The sequence below is a fragment of the Phyllobates terribilis genome, unplaced genomic scaffold (assembly GCF_046119375.1).
Source record: "Phyllobates terribilis strain yellow unplaced genomic scaffold, ASM4611937v1 Scaffold_7__3_contigs__length_470593459, whole genome shotgun sequence".
Taxonomy (NCBI): Eukaryota; Metazoa; Chordata; class Amphibia; order Anura; family Dendrobatidae; genus Phyllobates; species Phyllobates terribilis.
Window position 1 is genome coordinate 257,473,651 of NW_027362767.1, and position 15,692 is coordinate 257,489,342.

Below are 15,692 nucleotides of genomic sequence, written 5' to 3' on the forward strand. Positions count from 1 at the left end.
CGCCGCACACAGAGACGCTCGGAGTGTTTCCCACTAAACGTTTATTATAGGAGGGAGGATCAGAGCCCATATGTTCTGTATACGGACAGACGTACGGTATATATTACACTAACTGACCTGTAATGGAAACTGTCAGCAAACTGACGTATAACAGCAGCCCTTGCCCAGGAGAACAGAGCGGCCGGCAGCATCCTACCACATCCCACCCAAAATAATATACAGTGGCTTCCAAAAGAATTCACCCCCATGGCATTTTTTGTGTTTTGCTACCTCACAACCAGGAATTTCACCGTTTTTTGAGGGTTTTCATCAGTTCATGTAAAGAACATGCCTACAACTGTGAACATTTGCTTTTCTTTACTGTGAAGCAAACAACAAATAGGACAAAATAACTGAAAGCTTCAGTGTGCTTAACTATTCACCCCCCTAAAGTCAGTACTTTGTAGAGCCTCCTTTTGCGGCAATTACAGCTGCAGGTCGCTTTGTATAAGTCTCTATGAGCTTTCCACATCTTGCCACTGGGATTTTTGCCCATTCCGCAAGGCAAAACTGCTCCAGCTCCTTCAAGTTAGATGGTTTCTTCTGGTGAACACCAATCTTCAAGTCTGACCACAGATTATCATTCGGATTAAGGTCTGGACTTTGACTAGGCCACTCCAAAACATTTACACGTTTCCCCTTAAACCACTCGAGTGTTGCTTTAGCAGTATGTTTTGGGTCATTGTGCTGTTGGAAGATGAACCTCCGACCCAGTCTCAAATCACTGACAGACTGAAACAGGTTTTGCTCAAGAATATCCCTGTATTTCGCACCATCCATCTTCCCCTCGACTCAAGCCATTTTGCCTGTTCCTGCTGCTGAAAAACATCCCCACAGCAGGATGCTTCCACCATCATGTTTCACTGTGGGGATGGTGTTATTGGGGAGATGAGCTGTGTTGATTTGGCACCAGACATAGCGATTACTTTGGTGGCCAATAAGTTCAATTTTGGTCTCATCTGACCACAGCACCTTCCTTCATACATTTGGGGAGTATCCCACATGTCTTTTCAAAACAAGCCTTACAATTTTTATGTATAAGTAAAAGCTTTTTTTCTGCCCACTCTTCCATAAAGACCACCTCTATGGAGTGTACGGCTTATTGTGGTAGTATGGACAGATACTCCAGTCTCTGCTTGGGAACTCTGCAGCTCCTTCAGGGTTACCTTTGGTCTCTGTGCTGCCTCTCTGATTAATGCCCTCCTTGCCCAGGCTCAAAGTTTTGATGGGCGGCCCTCTCTTGGCAGGTTTGTTGTGGTACCATGTTCTTTCCATTTGATGATAATTGATTTGATGGTGCTCCGGGGAGATTGGGATTTTTTTTTTTATAACTTAACCTTGACTTGTTCTTCTCAACAACTTTGTCCCTGACTTGTTTGTAGATCTCCTTGGTCTTCATGGTGTTGTTTGGAGATCTCCTTGGTCTTCATGGTGTTGTTTGGAGATCTCCTTGGTCTTCATGGTGTTGTTTGGAGATCTCCTTGGTCTTCATGGTGTTGTTTGGAGATCTCCTTGGTCTTCATGGTGTTGTTTGGAGATCTCCTTGGTCTTCATGGTGTTGTTTGGAGATCTCCTTGGTCTTCATGGTGTTGTTTGGAGATCTCCTTGGTCTTCATGGTGTTGTTTGGAGGTCTCCTTGGTCTTCATGGTGTTGTTTGGAGATCTCCTTGGTCTTCTTGGTGTTTGGCTAGTGGTGCCTCTTGTTAATGGTGTTGCAGCCTCTGTGGCCTTTCAGAAAAGGTAAAGTGTATATACTGACAGACCATGTGACATTAGATTGCACACAGGTGGACGTCCTGTCACTAAGCATGGGACTTATGAAGGGAATTGCTTGCACCAGAAATGTTTAGGGGCTTATTCACAAAAGGGCTGAATACATATGCACATGACAATTTTTAGTTATTTGATCTCATAAATGTAATTTGTGCCTATATTTTTCTCACTTCACCAACTTAGACTATTTAGTGCTGATGCATCACACACAAATCGGATTACAAAAATATTTAAACACAGGTTGTAATGTAATAAAATAGGTAAAAAGCCAATGTGTGATATTGGATGAACAGAATCTCAGATATACGAGATAACACGCAATCACGTGTAATAATAGCCGGAATGATATAACCGGTATATACGAAAGTATGAGGTCATATATAGGAAATGACCTAGTATCAAACAATGATCGGCATATAATAATAATATAAGGGATAATAGGTCTGGTATATGATGATACCAGATAATAGATAATAATAGTAAATAATTTATCAGATAATACTTGATATGTGATAATATATAGTAATATATAAGCTATGAATAAATAAACAGCCCAGATATTTATATTATGATGTAAATGGGGCTGAATTTACACCAAATTTAACCAACTCCGAATAACTAGCTATGTAATACTGTATAACATGAGCTCATGTAATAACAGAACCCAGCAGATAACGTGTAATAATCTGAGGTGATATAACAGATGAGATCACGTGACACCATCATACGGAATCACAGACGATAACACAATAACATTTGGGAGTTGTCAGCCCGCGTGACGTCACCTCAGCACTGAAAGGGGTGTGGTTTGTATCACGTGCTCTGGAAGTGACGTCACCCACCGGCAGCGGAGGACTTTGAAACTATCGGTTAGTGAGTGCGCAGCTCGTAGCAACGGCCGCCGGAATCCGAGCTGCGGTACTGCCCTGCCGTCCGCCACTGTACAGACCTGGCAGCAGGACGTTAGTGGCATCGCTGCGCTGTCCTTCTACATAGTGAGGGTCTTGTCATGAAGGGTCAATCAGAAAAGACCATGGTGGAAATTTGTAAAATGTGCCAGCTGTGCTGCAGGGTAAAGCATGGTGGAGATAGATTTAGACTCCAACCGATCGATCGTACAGCTGAGCCTGTATCACTAATCATAGCTGTGTTCTGATACGGCATAGCTGCAGTGTAAAGTATGAGGGACAGTGAGATTTTGGTGAGTGCGGACGTGGATTCAGCCTATTGTAGAGGAGAAGACTGGGCCGCTATACAGGGTGAGAGGGGACACGGGCCATGAATAAGAGCTGTATACAGTGAGGTGTGCTCCTGCTATACAGGGTGAGAGGGGACACGGTCCAGGAATAAGAGCTGTATACAGTGAGGTGTGCGCCCGCTATACAGGGTGAGAGGGGACACGGTCCATGAATAAGAGCTGTATGCAGTGAGGTGTGCGCCCGCTATACAGGGTGAGAGGGGACACGGGCCATGAATAAGAGCTGTATACAGTGAGGTGTGCACCCGCTATACAGGGTGAGAGGGGACACGAGCCAGGAATAAGAGCTGTATACAGTGAGGTGTGCACCCGCTATACAGGGTGAGAGGGGACACGAGCCAGGAATAAGAGCTGTATACAGTGAGGTGTGCACCCGCTATACAGGGTGAGAGGGGACACGAGCCAGGAATAAGAGCTGTATACAGTGAGGTGTGCACCCGCTATACAGGGTGAGAGGGGACACGGGCCAGGAATAAGAGCTGTATACAGTGAGGTGTGCGCCCGCTATACAGGGTGAGAGGGGACACGGTCCATGAATAAGAGCTGTATACAGTGAGGTGTGTGCCCGCTATACAGGGTGAGAGGGGACACGAGCCAGGAATAAGAGCTGTATACAGTGAGGTGTGCGCCCGCTATACAGGGTGAGAGGGGACACGGGCCATGAATAAGAGCTGTATACAGTGAGGTGTGCGCCCGCTATACAGGGTGAGAGGGGACACGGGCCAGGAATAAGAGCTGTATACAGTGAGGTGTGCACCCGATATACAGGGTGAGAGGGGACACGAGCCAGGAATAAGAGCTGTATACAGTGAGGTGTGCGCCTGCTATACAGGGTGAGAAGGGACACGAGCCAGGAATAAGAGCTGTATACAGTGAGGTGTGCGCCTGCTATACAGGGTGAGAGGGGACACGAGCCAGGAATAAGAGCTGTATACAGTGAGGTGTGCGCCTGCTATACAGGGTGAGAGGGGACACGAGCCAGGAATAAGAGCTGTATACAGTGAGGTGTGCGCCTGCTATACAGGGTGAGAGGGGACACGAGCCAGGAATAAGAGCTGTATACAGTGAGGTGTGCACCCGCTATACAGGGTGAGAGGGGACACGAGCCAGGAATAAGAGCTGTATACAGTGAGGTGTGCTCCTGCTATACAGGGTGAGAGGGGACACGAGCCAGGAATAAGAGCTGTATACAGTGAGGTGTGCGCCTGCTATACAGGGTGAGAGGGGACACGGGCCAGGAATAAGAGCTGTATACAGTGAGGTGTGCACCCGCTATACAGGGTGAGAGGGGACACGAGCCAGGAATAAGAGCTGTATACAGTGAGGTGTGCGCCTGCTATACAGGGTGAGAGGGGACACGAGCCAGGAATAAGAGCTGTATACAGTGAGGTGTGCGCCCGCTATACAGGGTGAGAGGGGACACGAGCCAGGAATAAGAGCTGTATACAGTGAGGTGTACGCCCGCTATACAGGGTGAGAGGGGACACGAGCCAGGAATAAGAGCTGTATACAGTGAGGTGTGCACCCGCTATACAGGGTGAGAGGGGACACGAGCCAGGAATAAGAGCTGTATACAGTGAGGTGTGCGCCTGCTATACAGGGTGAGAGGGGACACGAGCCAGGAATAAGAGCTGTATACAGTGAGGTGTGCGCCCGCTATACAGGGTGAGAGGGGACACGAGCCAGGAATAAGAGCTGTATACAGTGAGGTGTGCGCCTGCTATACAGGGTGAGAGGGGACACGGGCCAGGAATAAGAGCTGTATACAGTGAGGTGTGCACCCGCTATACAGGGTGAGAGGGGACACGAGCCAGGAATAAGAACTGTATACAGTGAGGTGTGCGCCTGCTATACAGGGTGAGAGGGGACACGAGCCAGGAATAAGAGCTGTATACAGTGAGGTGTGCGCCCGCTATACAGGGTGAGAGGGGACACGAGCCAGGAATAAGAGCTGTATACAGTGAGGTGTGCGCCTGCTATACAGGGTGAGAGGGGACACGAGCCAGGAATAAGAGCTGTATACAGTGAGGTGTGCACCCGCTATACAGGGTGAGAGGGGACACGAGCCAGGAATAAGAGCTGTATACAGTGAGGTGTGTGCCCGCTATACAGGGTGAGAGGGGACACGAGCCAGGAATAAGAGCTGTATACAGTGAGGTGTGCGCCCGCTATACAGGGTGAGAGGGGACACGGGCCAGGAATAAGAGCTGTATACAGTGAGGTGTGCGCCCGCTATACAGGGTGAGAGGGGACACGAGCCAGGAATAAGAGCTGTATACAGTGAAGTGTGCGCCCGCTATACAGGGTGAGAGGGGACACGGGCCAGGAATAAGAGCTGTATACAGTGAGGTGTGCGCCCGCTATACAGGGTGAGAGGGGACACGATCCATGAATAAGAGCTGTATACAGTGAGGTGTGCGCCCGCTATACAGGGTGAGAGGGGACACGAGCCAGGAATAAGAGCTGTATACAGTGAGGTGTGCGCCTGCTATACAGGGTGAGAGGGGACACGGGCCAGGAATAAGAGCTGTATACAGTGAGGTGTGCGCCCGCTATACAGGGTGAGAGGGGACACGAGCCAGGAATAAGAGCTGTATACATTGAGGTGTGCGCCCGCTATACAGGGTGAGAGGGGACACGAGCCAGGAATAAGAGCTGTATACAGTGAGGTGTGCGCCCGCTATACAGGGTGAGAGGGGACACGAGCCAGGAATAAGAGCTGTATACAGTGAGGTGTGCGCCCGCTATACAGGGTGAGAGGGGACACGGGCCAGGAATAAGAGCTGTATACAGTGAGGTGTGCGCCCGCTATACAGGGTGAGAGGGGACACGGTCCATGAATAAGAGCTGTATACAGTGAGGTGTGCGCCCGCTGTACAGGGCGAGAGGGGACACGGGCCAGGAATATGAGCTGTATACAGTGAGGTGTGTGCCCGCTATACAGGGTGAGAGGGGACACGAGCCAGGAATAAGAGCTGTATACAGTGAGGTGTGCGCCCGCTGTACAGGGTGAGAGGGGACACGGGCCAGGAATATGAGCTGTATACAGTGAGGTGTGTGCCCGCTATACAGGGTGAGAGGGGACACGGGCCAGGAATATGAGCTGTATACAGTGAGGTGTGTGCCCGCTATACAGGGTGAGAGGGGACACGGGCCAGGAATATGAGCTGTATACAGTGAGGTGTGTGCCCGCTATACAGGGTGAGAGGGGACACGGGCCAGGAATAAGAGCTGTATGCAGTGAGGTGTGCGCCCGCTGTACAGGGCGAGAGGGGACACGGGCCAGGAATAAGAGCTGTATGCAGTGAGGTGTGCTCCCGCTGTGCAGGGTGAGAGGGGACACGGGCCAGGAATAAGAGCTGTATGCAGTGAGGTGTGCTCCCGCTATACAGGGTAAGAGGGGACACGGGCCAGGAATAAGAGCTGTATGCAGTGAGGTGTGCGCCCGCTATACAGGGTGAGAGGGGACATGGTCCATGAATAAGAGCTGTATACAGTGAGGTGTGCTCCCGCTGTACAGGGTGAGAGGGGACACGAGCCAGCAATAAGAGCTGTATACAGTGAGGTGTGCTCCCGCTATACAGGGTGAGAGGGGACACGGGCCATGAATAAGAGCTGTATACAGTGAGGTGTGCGCCCGCTATACAGGGTGAGAGGGGACACGGGCCATGAATAAGAGCTGTATACAGTGAGGTGTGCACCCGCTATACAGGGTGAGAGGGGACACGGGCCATGAATAAGAGCTGTATACAGTGAGGTGTGCGCCCGCTATACAGGGTGAGAGGGGACACGGGCCAGGAATAAGAGCTGTATACAGTGAGGTGTGCGCCCGCTATACAGGGTGAGAGGGGACACGCGCCATGAATAAGAGCTGTATACAGTGAGGTGTGCGCCCGCTATACAGGGTGAGAGGGGACACGGGCCATGAATAAGAGCTGTATACAGTGAGGTGTGCACCCGCTATACAGGGTGAGAGGGGACACGGGCCATGAATAAGAGCTGTATACAGTGAGGTGTGCGCCCGCTATACAGGGTGAGAGGGGACACGGGCCATGAATAAGAGCTGTATACAGTGAGGTGTGCGCCAGCTATACAGGGTGAGAGGGGACACGGGCCATGAATAAGAGCTGTATACAGTGAGGTGTGCGCCCGCTGTACAGGGTGAGAGGGGACACGGGCCATGAATAAGAGCTGTATACAGTGAGGTGTGCACCCGCTATACAGGGTGAGAGGGGACACGGGCCATGAATAAGAGCTGTATACAGTGAGGTGTGCGCCCGCTATACAGGGTGAGAGGGGACACGGGCCATGAATAAGAGCTGTATACAGTGAGGTGTGCACCCGCTATACAGGGTGAGAGGGGACACGGGCCAGGAATAAGAGCTGTATGCAGTGAGGTGTGCGCCCGCTATACAGGGTGAGAGGGGACACGGGCCAGGAATAAGAGCTGTATACAGTGAGGTGTGCGCCTGCTATACAGGGTGACAGGGGACACGGGCCATGAATAAGAGCTGTATACAGTGAGGTGTGCGCCCGCTATACCGGGTGAGAGGGGACACGGGCCATGAATAAGAGCTGTATACAGTGAGGTGTGCGCCCGCTATACAGGGTGAGAGGGGACACGGTCCATGAATAAGAGCTGTATGCATTGATGTGTGCGCCCGCTATACAGGGTGAGAGGGGACACGGGCCATGAATAAGAGCTGTATACAGTGAGGTGTACGCCCGCTATACAGGGTGAGAGGGGACACGGTCCATGAATAAGAGCTGTATACAGTGAGGTGTGCGCCCGCTATACAGGGTGAGAGGGGACACGGTCCAGGAATAAGAGCTGTATACAGTGAGGTGTGCGCCTGCTATACAGGGTGAGAGGGGACACGCGCCATGAATAAGAGCTGTATACAGTGAGGTGTGCGCCCGCTGTACAGGGTGAGAGGGGACACGGGCCATGAATAAGAGCTGTATACAGTGAGGTGTGCGCCTGCTATACAGGGTGAGAGGGGACACGGGCCATGAATAAGAGCTGTATACAGTGAGATGTGCGCCCGCTGTACAGGGTGAGAGGGGACACGCGCCATGAATAAGAGCTGTATACAGTGAGGTGTGCGCCTGCTATACAGGGTGAGAGGGGACACGGGCCATGAATAAGAGCTGTATACAGTGAGGTGTGCGCCCGCTATACAGGGTGAGAGGGGACACGCGCCATGAATAAGAGCTGTATACAGTGAGGTGTGCGCCCGCTATACAGGGTGAGAGGGGACACGAGCCAGGAATAAGAGCTGTATACAGTGAGGTGTGCGCCCGCTATACAGGGTGAGAGGGGACACGAGCCAGGAATAAGAGCTGTATACAGTGAGGTGTGCGCCCGCTATACAGGGTGAGAGGGGACACGGGCCAGGAATAAGAGCTGTATACAGTGAGGTGTGCGCCCGCTATACAGGGTGAGAGGGGACACGGTCCATGAATAAGAGCTGTATACAGTGAGGTGTGCGCCCGCTGTACAGGGCGAGAGGGGACACGGGCCAGGAATATGAGCTGTATACAGTGAGGTGTGTGCCCGCTATACAGGGTGAGAGGGGACACGAGCCAGGAATAAGAGCTGTATACAGTGAGGTGTGCGCCCGCTGTACAGGGTGAGAGGGGACACGGGCCAGGAATATGAGCTGTATACAGTGAGGTGTGTGCCCGCTATACAGGGTGAGAGGGGACACGGGCCAGGAATATGAGCTGTATACAGTGAGGTGTGTGCCCGCTATACAGGGTGAGAGGGGACACGGGCCAGGAATAAGAGCTGTATGCAGTGAGGTGTGCGCCCGCTGTACAGGGCGAGAGGGGACACGGGCCAGGAATAAGAGCTGTATGCAGTGAGGTGTGCTGCCGCTGTGCAGGGTGAGAGGGGACACGGGCCAGGAATAAGAGCTGTATGCAGTGAGATGTGCTCCCGCTATACAGGGTAAGAGGGGACACGGGCCAGGAATAAGAGCTGTATGCAGTGAGGTGTGCGCCCGCTATACAGGGTGAGAGGGGACATGGTCCATGAATAAGAGCTGTATACAGTGAGGTGTGCTCCCGCTGTACAGGGTGAGAGGGGACACGAGCCAGCAATAAGAGCTGTATACAGTGAGGTGTGCACCCGCTATACAGGGTGAGAGGGGACACGGGCCATGAATAAGAGCTGTATACAGTGAGGTGTGCTCCCGCTATACAGGGTGAGAGGGGACACGGGCCATGAATAAGAGCTGTATACAGTGAGGTGTGCGCCCGCTATACAGGGTGAGAGGGGACACGGGCCATGAATAAGAGCTGTATACAGTGAGGTGTGCACCCGCTATACAGGGTGAGAGGGGACACGGGCCATGAATAAGAGCTGTATACAGTGAGGTGTGCGCCCGCTATACAGGGTGAGAGGGGACACGGGCCAGGAATAAGAGCTGTATACAGTGAGGTGTGCGCCCGCTATACAGGGTGAGAGGGGACACGCGCCATGAATAAGAGCTGTATACAGTGAGGTGTGCGCCCGCTATACAGGGTGAGAGGGGACACGGGCCATGAATAAGAGCTGTATACAGTGAGGTGTGCACCCGCTATACAGGGTGAGAGGGGACACGGGCCATGAATAAGAGCTGTATACAGTGAGGTGTGCGCCTGCTATACAGGGTGAGAGGGGACACGGGCCATGAATAAGAGCTGTATACAGTGAGGTGTGCGCCAGCTATACAGGGTGAGAGGGGACACGGGCCATGAATAAGAGCTGTATGCAGTGAGGTGTGCGCCCGCTGTACAGGGTGAGAGGGGACACGGGCCATGAATAAGAGCTGTATACAGTGAGGTGTGCACCCGCTATACAGGGTGAGAGGGGACACGGGCCATGAATAAGAGCTGTATACAGTGAGGTGTGCGCCCGCTATACAGGGTGAGAGGGGACACGGGCCATGAATAAGAGCTGTATACAGTGAGGTGTGCACCCGCTATACAGGGTGAGAGGGGACACGGGCCAGGAATAAGAGCTGTATGCAGTGAGGTGTGCGCCCGCTATACAGGGTGAGAGGGGACACGGGCCAGGAATAAGAGCTGTATACAGTGAGGTGTGCGCCTGCTATACAGGGTGACAGGGGACACGGGCCATGAATAAGAGCTGTATACAGTGAGGTGTGCGCCCGCTATACCGGGTGAGAGGGGACACGGGCCATGAATAAGAGCTGTATACAGTGAGGTGTGCGCCCGCTATACAGGGTGAGAGGGGACACGGTCCATGAATAAGAGCTGTATGCAGTGATGTGTGCGCCCGCTATACAGGGTGAGAGGGGACACGGGCCATGAATAAGAGCTGTATACAGTGAGGTGTACGCCCGCTATACAGGGTGAGAGGGGACACGGTCCATGAATAAGAGCTGTATACAGTGAGGTGTGCGCCCGCTATACAGGGTGAGAGGGGACACGGTCCAGGAATAAGAGCTGTATACAGTGAGGTGTGCGCCTGCTATACAGGGTGAGAGGGGACACGCGCCATGAATAAGAGCTGTATACAGTGAGGTGTGCGCCCGCTGTACAGGGTGAGAGGGGACACGGGCCATGAATAAGAGCTGTATACAGTGAGGTGTGCGCCTGCTATACAGGGTGAGAGGGGACACGGGCCATGAATAAGAGCTGTATACAGTGAGGTGTGCGCCCGCTGTACAGGGTGAGAGGGGACACGCGCCATGAATAAGAGCTGTATACAGTGAGGTGTGCGCCTGCTATACAGGGTGAGAGGGGACACGGGCCATGAATAAGAGCTGTATACAGTGAGGTGTGCGCCCGCTATACAGGGTGAGAGGGGACACGCGCCATGAATAAGAGCTGTATACAGTGAGGTGTGCGCCCGCTATACAGGGTGAGAGGGGACACGAGCCAGGAATAAGAGCTGTATACAGTGAGCTGTGCGCCCGCTATACAGGGTGAGAGGGGACATGGGCCATGAATAAGAGCTGTATACAGTGAGGTGTGCGCCCGCTATACAGGGTGAGAGGGGACACGGTCCATGAATATGAGCTGTATACAGTGAGGTGTGCGCCCGCTATACAGGGTGAGAGGGGACACGGGCCAGGAATAAGAGCTGTATACAGTGAGGTGTGCGCCCGCTATACAGGGTGAGAGGGACACGGGCCAGGAATAAGAGCTGTATGCAGTGAGGTGTGCGCCTGCTATACAGGGTGAGAGGGGACACGGGCCAGGAATAAGAGCTGTATGCAGTGAGGTGTGCGCCTGCTATACAGGGTGAGAGGGGACACGGGCCAGGAATCAGAGCTGTATGCAGTGAGGTGTGCGCCTGCTATACAGGGTGAGAGGGGACACGCGCCATGAATAAGAGCTGTATACAGTGAGGTGTGCGCCCGCTATACAGGGTGAGAGGGGACACGGGCCATGAATAAGAGCTGTATACAGTGAGGTGTGCGCCCGCTATACAGGGTGAGAGGGGACACGGGCCATGAATAAGAGCTGTATACAGTGAGGTGTGCGCCCGCTATACAGGGTGAGAGGGGACACGGTCCATGAATAAGAGCTGTATACAGTGAGGTGTGCGCCCGCTATACAGGGTGAGAGGGGACACGGTCCAGGAATAAGAGCTGTATACAGTGAGGTGTGCGCCTGCTATACAGGGTGAGAGGGGACACGCGCCATGAATAAGAGCTGTATACAGTGAGGTGTGCGCCCGCTGTACAGGGTGAGAGGGGACACGGGCCATGAATAAGAGCTGTATACAGTGAGGTGTGCGCCTGCTATACAGGGTGAGAGGGGACACGGGCCATGAATAAGAGCTGTATACAGTGAGGTGTGCGCCCGCTGTACAGGGTGAGAGGGGACACGCGCCATGAATAAGAGCTGTATACAGTGAGGTGTGCGCCTGCTATACAGGGTGAGAGGGGACACGGGCCATGAATAAGAGCTGTATACAGTGAGGTGTGCGCCCGCTATACAGGGTGAGAGGGGACACGCGCCATGAATAAGAGCTGTATACAGTGAGGTGTGCGCCCGCTATACAGGGTGAGAGGGGACACGAGCCAGGAATAAGAGCTGTATACAGTGAGCTGTGCGCCCGCTATACAGGGTGAGAGGGGACATGGGCCATGAATAAGAGCTGTATACAGTGAGGTGTGCGCCCGCTATACAGGGTGAGAGGGGACACGGTCCATGAATATGAGCTGTATACAGTGAGGTGTGCGCCCGCTATACAGGGTGAGAGGGGACACGGGCCAGAAATAAGAGCTGTATACAGTGAGGTGTGCGCCCGCTATACAGGGTGAGAGGGACACGGGCCAGGAATAAGAGCTGTATGCAGTGAGGTGTGCGCCTGCTATACAGGGTGAGAGGGACACGGGCCAGGAATAAGAGCTGTATGCAGTGAGGTGTGCGCCTGCTATACAGGGTGAGAGGGGACACGGGCCAGGAATCAGAGCTGTATGCAGTGAGGTGTGCGCCTGCTATACAGGGTGAGAGGGGACACGCGCCATGAATAAAAGCTGTATACAGTGAGGTGTGCGCCCGCTATACAGGGTGAGAGGGGACACGGGCCATGAATAAGAGCTGTATACAGTGAGGTGTGCGCCCGCTATACAGGGTGAGAGGGGACACGGGCCATGAATAAGAGCTGTATACAGTGAGGTGTGCGCCCGCTATACAGGGTGAGAGGGGACACGGGCCATGAATAAGAGCTGTATACAGTGAGGTGTGCGCCCGCTATACAGGGTGAGAGGGGACACGGTCCATGAATAAGAGCTGTATACAGTGAGGTGTGCGCCTGCTATACAGGGTGAGAGGGGACACGAGCCAGGAATAAGAGCTGTATGCAGTGAGGTGTGCGCCCGCTATACAGGGTGAGAGGGGACACGAGCCATGAATAAGAGCTGTATACAGTGAGGTGTGCGCCCGCTATACAGGGTGAGAGGGGACACGGGCCATGAATAAGAGCTGTATACAGTGAGGTGTGCGCCTGCTATACAGGGTGAGCGGGGACACGAGCCAGGAATAAGAGCTGTATGCAGTGAGGTGTGCGCCCGCTATACAGGGTGAGAGGGGACACGAGCCATGAATAAGAGCTGTATACAGTGAGGTGTGCGCCCGCTATACAGGGTGAGAGGGGACACGAGCCAGGAATAAGAGCTGTATACAGTGAGGTGTGCACCCGCTATACAGGGTGAGAGGGGACATGGGCCATGAATAAGAGCTGTATGCAGTGAGGTGTGCGCCCGCTATATAGGGTGAGAGGGGACACAGGCCAGGAATAAGAGCTATATACAGTGATGTGTGCTCCCGCTATACAGGGTGAGAGGGGACACGCGCCATGAATAAGAGCTGTATACAGTGAGGTGTGCGCCCGCTATACAGGGTGAGAGGGGACACGCGCCATGAATAAGAGCTGTATACAGTGAGGTGTGCGCCCGCTATACAGGGTGAGAGGGGACACGGGCCATGAATAAGAGCTGTATGCAGTGAGGTGTGCGCCCGCTATACAGGGTGAGAGGGGACACGCGCCATGAATAAGAGCTGTATACAGTGAGGTGTGCGCCCGCTATACAGGGTGAGAGGGGACACGGGCCATGAATAAGAGCTGTATACAGTGAGGTGTGCGCCCGCTGTACAGGGTGAGAGGGGACACGCGCCATGAATAAGAGCTGTATACAGTGAGGTGTGCGCCTGCTATACAGGGTGAGAGGGGACACGGGCCATGAATAAGAGCTGTATACAGTGAGGTGTGCGCCCGCTATACAGGGTGAGAGGGGACACGCGCCATGAATAAGAGCTGTATACAGTGAGGTGTGCGCCCGCTATACAGGGTGAGAGGGGACACGAGCCAGGAATAAGAGCTGTATACAGTGAGCTGTGCGCCCGCTATACAGGGTGAGAGGGGACATGGGCCATGAATAAGAGCTGTATACAGTGAGGTGTGCGCCCGCTATACAGGGTGAGAGGGGACACGGTCCATGAATATGAGCTGTATACAGTGAGGTGTGCGCCCGCTATACAGGGTGAGAGGGGACACGGGCCAGGAATAAGAGCTGTATACAGTGAGGTGTGCGCCCGCTATACAGGGTGAGAGGGACACGGGCCAGGAATAAGAGCTGTATGCAGTGAGGTGTGCGCCTGCTATACAGGGTGAGAGGGGACACGGGCCAGGAATAAGAGCTGTATGCAGTGAGGTGTGCGCCTGCTATACAGGGTGAGAGGGGACACGGGCCAGGAATCAGAGCTGTATGCAGTGAGGTGTGCGCCTGCTATACAGGGTGAGAGGGGACACGCGCCATGAATAAGAGCTGTATACAGTGAGGTGTGCGCCCGCTATACAGGGTGAGAGGGGACACGGGCCATGAATAAGAGCTGTATACAGTGAGGTGTGCGCCCGCTATACAGGGTGAGAGGGGACACGGGCCATGAATAAGAGCTGTATACAGTGAGGTGTGCGCCCGCTATACAGGGTGAGAGGGGACACGGTCCATGAATAAGAGCTGTATACAGTGAGGTGTGCGCCCGCTATACAGGGTGAGAGGGGACACGGTCCAGGAATAAGAGCTGTATACAGTGAGGTGTGCGCCTGCTATACAGGGTGAGAGGGGACACGCGCCATGAATAAGAGCTGTATACAGTGAGGTGTGCGCCCGCTGTACAGGGTGAGAGGGGACACGGGCCATGAATAAGAGCTGTATACAGTGAGGTGTGCGCCTGCTATACAGGGTGAGAGGGGACACGGGCCATGAATAAGAGCTGTATACAGTGAGGTGTGCGCCCGCTGTACAGGGTGAGAGGGGACACGCGCCATGAATAAGAGCTGTATACAGTGAGGTGTGCGCCTGCTATACAGGGTGAGAGGGGACACGGGCCATGAATAAGAGCTGTATACAGTGAGGTGTGCGCCCGCTATACAGGGTGAGAGGGGACACGCGCCATGAATAAGAGCTGTATACAGTGAGGTGTGCGCCCGCTATACAGGGTGAGAGGGGACACGAGCCAGGAATAAGAGCTGTATACAGTGAGCTGTGCGCCCGCTATACAGGGTGAGAGGGGACATGGGCCATGAATAAGAGCTGTATACAGTGAGGTGTGCGCCCGCTATACAGGGTGAGAGGGGACACGGTCCATGAATATGAGCTGTATACAGTGAGGTGTGCGCCCGCTATACAGGGTGAGAGGGGACACGGGCCAGGAATAAGAGCTGTATACAGTGAGGTGTGCGCCCGCTATACAGGGTGAGAGGGACACGGGCCAGGAATAAGAGCTGTATGCAGTGAGGTGTGCGCCTGCTATACAGGGTGAGAGGGGACACGGGCCAGGAATAAGAGCTGTATGCAGTGAGGTGTGCGCCTGCTATACAGGGTGAGAGGGGACACGGGCCAGGAATCAGAGCTGTATGCAGTGAGGTGTGCGCCTGCTATACAGGGTGAGAGGGGACACGCGCCATGAATAAGAGCTGTATACAGTGAGGTGTGCGCCCGCTATACAGGGTGAGAGGGGACACGGGCCATGAATAAGAGCTGTATACAGTGAGGTGTGCGCCCGCTATACAGGGTGAGAGGGGACACGGGCCATGAATAAGAGCTGTATACAGTGAGGTGTGCGCCCGCTATACAGGGTGAGAGGGGACACGGTC

The 15,692-nt window shown here is 53.5% G+C and overlaps 1 protein-coding gene across 3 annotated transcripts in view; it reads left to right on the plus strand.

Annotated features, from left to right (window-relative positions):
- The first annotated feature begins 2,544 nt into the window (after positions 1–2,544).
- Positions 2,545–15,692, plus strand: part of HDAC6 (histone deacetylase 6) — a 66,468-nt gene continuing 53,320 nt past the window's right edge. For 2 of the 3 annotated variants that reach the window (XM_073640434.1, XM_073640437.1), the window contains exon 1: positions 2,545–2,681. The gene's annotated coding sequence lies outside the window, so the exon portion shown is untranslated. Of the gene's footprint in view, positions 2,682–2,785; positions 2,808–15,692 lie in introns of those variants that run through there. The other variant, XM_073640436.1, reaches the window with a different exon arrangement.